The sequence below is a fragment of the Salmo salar genome, chromosome ssa24 (genome assembly GCF_905237065.1).
Source record: "Salmo salar chromosome ssa24, Ssal_v3.1, whole genome shotgun sequence".
Taxonomy (NCBI): Eukaryota; Metazoa; Chordata; class Actinopteri; order Salmoniformes; family Salmonidae; genus Salmo; species Salmo salar.
The window spans coordinates 2,289,514-2,298,390 of NC_059465.1; positions in this window are offsets into that span (position 1 = coordinate 2,289,514).

An 8,877-nucleotide genomic window follows, 5' to 3' on the forward strand; every position below is an offset into this window, starting at 1 on the left:
AGAAACACATTATCGCCTTTCTCAAGTGGCCGATCAAGGGACACTGGGCTTATGCGCGTGACCCGACCGCCCCGCCTTTGGGATTTTTTTCCTCTGTTTGCCGAAAAGGAGATTCCCTGTCGGAATATTATCGCTTTTCTACGAGAAAAATGTCGTAAAAATTGATTTTAAACAGCGGTTGACATGCTTCGAAGTACGGTAATGGAATATTTAGAATTTTATTGTCACGAATTGCGCCATGCGCGCGACACTTCTTTACTATTTCGGATAGTGTCTGGAACGCACGAACAAAACGCCGCTATTCGGATATAACGATGGATTATTTTGGACCAAACCAACATTTGTTATTGAAGTAGCAGTCCTGGGTGTGCATTCTGACGAAGACAACAAAAGGTAATCAAACTTTTATAATAGTAAATATGATTATGGTGAGTGCTAAACTTGCCGGGTGTCTAAATAGGCGAGCCCGTGATGCCTGGGCTATGTACTTAGAATATTGCAAAATGTGCTTTCACCAAAAAGCTATTTTAAAATCGGACATATTGAGTGCTTATTGGAGGTCTGTATCTATTATTCTTAAAATAATTGTTATGCTTTTTGTGAACGTTTATCGTGAGTAATTTAGTAAAATGTTAGCGAATTCCCCGGAAGTTTGCGGGGGTATGCTAGTTCTGAACGTCACATGCTAATGTAAAAAGCTGGTTTTTGATATAAATATGAACTTGATTGAACAAAACATGCATGTATTGTATAACATAATGTCCTAGGGTTGTCATCTGATGAAGATCATCAAAGGTGAGTGCTGCATTTAGCTGTCTTCTGGGTTTTGGTGACATTATATGCTGGCTTGAAAAATGGGTGTCTGATTATTTCTGGCTTGGTACTCTGCTGACATAATCTAATGTTTTGCTTTCGTTGTAAAGCCTTTTTGAAATCGGACAGTGTGATTAGATTAACGAGAGTCTTGTCTTTAAATGGCTGTAAAATAGTCATATGTTTGAGAAATTGAAGTTATAGCATTTGAGGTATTTGTATTTCACGCCAATTGATTCCACTGGCTGTTGAATAGGGTGGGACGCTAACGTCCCACTGGCCCAGAGAGGTTAACATTATTAAAAATGGCATTAATGAAGTGACTAGTGATCCATTTATTAGTGGCCAATGATTTCAAGTATGTATGTAGGCAGCAGCCTCACCGTGATAGTGATGGCTGTTAACAATCTGATGGCCTTGAGATAGCTGTTTTTCAATCTCTCGGTCCCAGCTTTGATGCACCTGTACGGCCCTCGCCTTCTGGATGTTAGCGGGGTGAACAGGCAGCGGCTCGGGTGGTTGTTGTCCTTGCTGATCTTTTTGGCCTTCCTGTGACATTGGGTGCTGACACACTCCCAGTGCCCTTACCTCCTGCTTATAGCCTGTCTCGTCATTGTTGGTGATCAAGCATAATATTATTATGTTATCTGCAAACTTGATGATTGAGTTGAAGGCATGCTTGTCCACGCAGTCATGGGTGAACAGGGAGTACAGGAGGGGGCTGAGCACGCACCCTTGTGGGGCCCCAGTGTTGAGGATCAGCCAAGTGGAGAGGTTTCCTGGGGCGGCCTGTCAGGAAGTCCAGGACCCAACTGCACAGGGCGGGGTTGAGACCCAGGGCCTCAAGCTTAATGATGAGCTTGGAGGGTACTATGGTGTTGAATGCTGAGCTGTAGTCAATGAACAGCATTCTTACAGTTATTCCTTTTATCCAGATGGGATAGGGCAGTGTGATGGCGATCGCATCGTCTGTGGACCTACTGGGGCAGTATGCAAAATGCAGTGGGTATAGGGTGACAAGTAAGGTGGAGTTGATATGATCCTTGACTAGCCTCTCAAAGCACTTCATGATGACAAGTGAGTGCTACAGGACAATAGTCATTTACAGTAGTGGCCAAAAGTTGAGAATGACACAAATATACATTTTCACAAAGTCAGCTGCCTCAGTTTGTATGATGGCAATTTGCACATACTCCAGAATGTTATGAAGAGTGATCAGATTAATAAAAATTAAATTGCAAAGTCCCTCTTTGCCATGCAAATGAACTGAATCCCCAAAAAACATTTCCACTGCATTTCAGCCCTGCCACAAAAGGACTAGCTGACATGTCAGTGATTCTCTCGTTAACACAGGTGTGAGTGTTGAAGAGGACAAGGCTGGAGATCACCCTGTAATGCTGATTGAGTTTGAATAAGAGACTGGAAGCTTCAAAAGGAGGGTGGTGCTTGGAATCATTGTTCTTCCTCTGTCGACCATGGTTACCTGCAAGGAAACACGTGCCGTCATCATTGCTTTGCACAAAAAAGGCTTCACATGTAAGGATATGGCTGCCAGTAAGATTGCACCTAAATCAACCATTTATCGGATCATCAAGAACTTCAAGGGGAGTGGTTCAATTGTTGTGAAGGCAGCTTCAGGGCGCCCAAATAAGTCCAGCAAGCGCCAGGACCCTCTCCTAAAGTTGATTCAGCTGCGGGATCAGGGCACCACCAGTACAGAGCTTGCTCAGGAATGGCAGCAGGCAGGTGTGAGTGCATCTGCACGCACAGTGAGGCGAAGACTTGGAGGATGGCCTGGTGTCAAGAAGGGCAGCAAAGAAGCCACTTCTCTCCAGGAAAAACATCAGGGACAGACAGATATTCTGCAAAAGGTACAGGGATTGGACTGCTGAGGACTGGGGTAAAGTCATTTTCTCTGATGAATCCCCTTTCCGATTGTTTGGGGCATCCGGAAAAAAGCTTGTCCGGAGAGGACAAGGTGAGCGCTACCATCAGTCCTGTGTCATGCCAACAGTAAAACATCCTGAGACCATTCATGTGTGGGGTTGCTTCTCAGCCAAGGGAGTGGGCTCACTCACAATTTTGCCTAAGAACACAGCCATGAATAAAGAATGGTGCCAACACATCCTCCGAGAGCATCTTCTCCCAATCATCCAGGAACAGTTTGGTGACGAACAATGCCTTTTCCAGCATGATGGAGCACCTTGCCAAAAGGCAAAAGTGATAACTAAGTGGCTCGGGGAACAAAACATCGATATTTTGGGTCCATGGCCAGGAAAATCCCCAGACCTTAATCCCATTGAGAACTTGGTCAATCCTCAAGAGGCGGGTGGACAAACAAAACCCGACAAATTCTGACAAACTCCAAGCATTGATTATGCAAGAATGGGCTGCCATCAGTCAGGATGTGGCCCAGAAGTTAATTGACAGCATGCCAGGGCGGATTGCAGAGGTCTTGTAAAAGAAGGGTCAACACTGCAAATATTGACTTTTTGCATCAACTTCATGTAATTGTCAATAAAAGCCTTTGACACTTATGAAATGCTTGTAATTATACTTCAGTACACTCATGAGGACCACCACAGGAAAGGAAGAACCAGAGTTTGCTGCAGAGGATAAGTTCATTATTGTTACCAGCTTCAGAAATTGCAGCCCAAATAAATGCTTTGGAGTGTTCAAGTAACACCTCAACATCAATTGTTCAGAGGAGACTGCGTGAAATCAGGCCTTCAGGGTCAAATTGCTGCAAAGAAACCACTACTAAAAATGCCACCAATAAGAACAGACTTGTTTTGGCCAAGAAACACAAGCAATGGACATTAGATGGTGGAAATCTGTCCTTTGGTCTGAGTCCAAATTTGAGATTTTTCTGTTCAAACCACTGTCTTTGTGAGACGAAAATATGTGAACAGATTAACTCTACATGTGTGGTTCCCACCGTAAAGCATGGAGGTGGTGGTGCTTTGCTTGTGACACGGTCTGATTTATTTAGAATTAAGGCACACTTAACCAGCATGGCTACCCCAGCATTTTTCAGCTATAAGCCATCCCATCTGTCATGCGCTTAGCTGGACTATCATTTGTTTTTCAACAGGACAAATGACCCAACACACCTCCAGGCTGTGTAAGGGCTATTTAACCAAGAAGGAGAGTGATGGAGTGCTGCATCAGATGACCTGGCCTCCACAATCACCCAACCTCAACCCAACTGAGATGGTGTGGGATGAGTTGGACTGCAGAGTGAAGGAAAAGCAGCCAACAAGTGCTCAGCATATGCTGGAACTCCTTCAAGACTCTTGGAAAAGCAATCCAGGTGAAGCTTGTTGAGAGAATGCCAAGAGTGTCCAAAGCTGTCATCAAGGCAAAGGGTGGCTATTATGAAGAATCTAAAATGTATATTTTGATATGTTTAATACTTTTTTGGTTACTACATGATTTCATATGGGTTATTTCATAGTTTATATCTTCACTATTATTCTTCAATGTGGAAAATAGTAAAACAATTTAATGAGATGTCCAAACTTTTGACTGGTACTGTAAGTATTCAGACCCTTTACTCAGTACTTTGTTGAAGCACCTTCGGCAGAGATTACAGCCTCGAGTTTGATACTACAAGCTTGGCACACCTGTATGAAGAGTTTCTCCCATTCTTCTCTGAAGATCCTCTCATACTCTCAAGTTGGATGGGGAGAGTCGCTGCACAGCTATTTTCAGGTCTCTTCAGAGATGTTCGATCGGGTTCAAGTCCGGGCTCTGGCTTGGCCACTCAAGGATATTGAAAGACTTGTCTTGGCTGTGTGCTTAGGGATGTCTTCCTGTTGGAAGGTGAACCTTCACCCCAATCTGAGGTCCGGAGCGCTCTGGAGCAGGTTTTCACCAAGGATTGCTCTGTACTTTGCTCCATTCAGCTTTCCCTCGATCCTGACTAGTCTCCGAGTGCCTGCCACTGAAAAACATCCCCACAGCATGATGCTGCCACCACCATGCTTTACCGTAGGGATGGTGCCAGGTTTCCGCCAGACGTGACGCTTGGCATTCAGGCCAAAAAAAAAAAAAATATTAAAAAAATAAAAAAGAGAGTCAAGTGCCTTTTACTGAGAAGTGGCTTCCTTCTGGAAGGTTCTCCCACCTCCACAGAGGAACTCTGGAGCTCTGTCAGTGACCATTGGGTTCTTGGTCACCTCCTTGACCAAGGCCTTTCTCCCCCGATTGCTTAGTTTGGCCTGGGGGGCAGCTCTAGGAAGAGTCTTGCTGGATCCAAACATCTTCCATTTAACCTCTGGGAAATGTGGGATGCCAACAGCCAGTGAAATAGCAGAGCACCAAATTCAAAACAATAAAAATCTCATAATTCCAATTTCTCACACATACAAGTATTATACACCATTTTAAAGATAGACTTCTCGTTAATCCAACCACAGTGTCCGATTTCAAAAAGGCTTTACGGCGAAAGCATAGCATTAGATTATGTTAGGACAGCACCTAGACAAGAAAAACCACACAGCCATTTTCCAAGCAAGGAGAGGTGTCACAAAAGCCAGAAATACAGCTAAAATTAATCACTAACCTTTGATGATCTTCATCAGATGGCACTCATAGGACTTCATATTACATAATACATGTACGTTTTGCTCGATAAAGTTCATATTTATATCCAAAAACCCCATTTTACATTGGCGTGTAATGTTCAGAAAGGTTTTGCCTCAAACTCCCGGTGAATGAGCACATCAATTTTCAGAAATACTCATCATAAACTTTGATAAAAGATACAAGTGTTATGCACAGAATTACAGATACACTTCTCCTTAATGCAACCGCTGTGTCAGATTTCAAAAAAGCTTTACGGCGAAAGCAAACTTTGCAATAATCTGAGTACAGCGCTCAGACATCAAAACAAGCCATACAGATACCTGCCATGTTGTGGAGTCAACAGAAGTCAGAAATAGCATTATAAATATTCACTTACCTTTGATCTTCATCGGAATGCACTCCCAGGAATCGCAATTCCACATAAATGTTTGTTTTGTTCGATAAAGTTCATCTTTATGTCCAAATACCTCAATTTTGTTTGCGCGTGGGTTTAGTCCAGACGAAAAGTCAAAATAGTTATATTACAGTTCGTAGAAACATGTCAAACGATGTATGGAATCAATCTTTAGGATGTTTTTATCATAAATCTTCAATAATATTCCAACCGGACAATTCCTTTGTCTTTAGAATTTGAAGGAAAGGCAGCTCGCTCTCACGGCCACGCGCATCATTGAGCTTATGCCAATTTTCCAGACACCTGACTGAATCAGCTCTTATTCTCTCCCCATTCACAGTAGAAGCCTGAAACAACGTTCTAAAGACTGTTGACATCTAGTGGAAGCCTTAGGAAGTGCAATATGACCCCACAGACACTGTATATTGGATAGGCAATCACTTGGAAAACTACAAACCTCAGATTTCTCACTTCCTGGTTGGATTTTTTCTCAGGTTTTTGCCTGCCATATGAGTTCTGTTATACTCACAGACATCATTCAAACCGTTTTAGAAACTTCAGAGTGTTTTCTATCCAAATCTACTAATAATATGCATATTCTAGCTTTTGGGCCTGAATGGCAGGCATTTTACTTTGGGCATGCTTTTCATCCAAGCTACTCAATACTGCACACCCTTTCCAAATCAATTAAATGTACCACAGGTAAATCCAATCAAGATGTAGAAACATCAAGGATGATCAATGGAAACAGTATGAACCTGAGCTCAATTTCTGGTCTCATAGCAAAGGGTCTGAATACTTTTGTAAATAAGGTGTTTCTTTTTTAAAATAAAATTGCAAACAATTCTAAAAACTTTTTCACTTTGTCATTATTGGGTATTGTTTGTAGATTTGTCAACTCAAAGGCAATAACATCTTTAATAAATGGAACGCACAAAAATGTACAAATAGAAATTGTTAGGTTTCATCTTCGCATGTGCAAATAGAGTCCAGCCAAGTCCGATAGCTATTCCACGAGTGAATTAGACTCATCTAATGTCAATATCACAGATACAAAATTAAAACCTTAAATCAATTCAATACATTATATATTTTTTTATAAGCAATAAAAAGGTCAATATAACAGGAGCAAAAAAATTTTTTAAACAGACAATGTACCAGATGAAGAAGACAAGACAAATTTCCCCCTCCACGTATTCATGGTGCAGTTCAGACAAGCTTCGCTCTTAGAAAACATGGCATGATTCCGGCTGAACGGCAGATCAAGGAAACTGTTACAGAAATATGTTAAGTGTAGAAAGACATAAGTCCTATCCATCAGCTTTGAGCCCCTATAATCTTGTGTAGATCTGAGAGGAGTAGATAGCGTAAGCAAAATGGAAATAATTCATTAGTCTCTCAGGCATGGTGGAGCTATTACAAAATGTCTTAAACCTGGGCTATCCATTCCTTTGAGCCCAACACAAAGCCTACAGGCTATTTGTAACAGGGCTTGAATCATGACAATAGAACAAAAACCTAGGTAAAATGGTTTCCACCTGTGCTGGAAGATGGCCCCAAAAAATAAAACAATTGACAGAATGCTTGGTTACAGTCTCGCTCTTCCCTTCCAGTGGTCCTGATTGGTTGCAACTAGGGATGCAAGATAGATCTGTGAGCATATCGGAAATCGGCTGATATTAATTAAAAATGCCAACTTCGGAACTGGCCCGATGTCTAGTTTAACGACGATGTGCAAAACCGATTTCAAAGCTGACGTGCATACCTATATAATGTAGGCACACTTCCGACAACAAAACATCTGTTCCAAGATGGCGTAGCAGTCGGACTTCTGTTTTTGTCTTGTACCGGATAAATCTATTATCATATATATTTATAAATCTCAATTTCCATCTACAGACTGAACATACTCTCCTGCAAACCGCCTCACCCAATTTGGTATGGATCTGATTTTTTTTATACTTCAGAAATGGAACCCCAATCAGAAGCTAGCCAGCTAACTAGCAAGTAGTCAGTTAGCTTGGACATAAGCCAGCCTCAGCCCGGTCAAATCCTGTCAGTCTGCACATCACGATATAGACCCAGAGCATATTGGACTGCTTTTCTCTACCACATCTCCGGATTCCGACAACAAGCTCTGAACCTTTACACCGGATCATCACAGCTAGCTAGCTGCTATCCGAGTGGTTACTCCTGGCTAACGTCTGTCCCGAAGCAAGCACCAGTTAACCTGGAGCTAGCCTCGAGCTAGGCCCATCTCCCGGCTAGCTGAAGAGATCCATCAGCCAATTCCTGGGCTTCAATACCTCCTTTGCCAATTGGCCTGGACCCTTTTACTGCCGACACGGAGCACCGCCGATCCATCACGACCAGTCTGCCGACATGAAACCCCCTCGGGCAGTTAACAGGCTCTTCCGTTGCTACGTCCCCCATCTGCTTACCCCGGCCTGCAAGCTGTCTGAATCGCCATGTCTCCAGCTCGCCTAGCTAGTCACTGGACACTAGCTACTCACTCGCCTAGCTACTCACTGGCTACAAATGCCTCTCCCTAATGTCAATATGCCTTGTCTACTGCCGTTTTGGTTAGTGATTGTATTATTTCACTGTAGAGCCTCCAGCCCAGCCCAATAAGCCTTATCTAGTCCTTTTGTTCCACCCCCAACACATGCGGTGACCTCACCTGGCTTAAATGGTGCCTCTAGAGACAAAACCTCGCTCATCCTCACTCAATGCCTAGGTTTATCTCCACTGTACTCACATCCTACCATACCCTTGTCTGTACATTATGCCTTGAATCTATACTTCCGCGCCCAGAAATCTGCTCCTTTTACTCTGTTCTGAACGCACTAGACGACCAGTTGTTATTGCCTTTAGGCGTACTCTTACCATACTCTTCCTCTATTCCTCTGGTGATGTAGAGGTTAACCCAGGCCCTACAGCCCCCAGCATCACTCCCATTCCCCAGGCACTCATTTGTTGACTTCTGTAACCATAAAAGCCTTGGTTTCATGCATGTTAACATTAGAAGCCTCCACCCTAAGTTTGTTTTTTCCACTGCTTTAGCACACTCCGCCAACCCG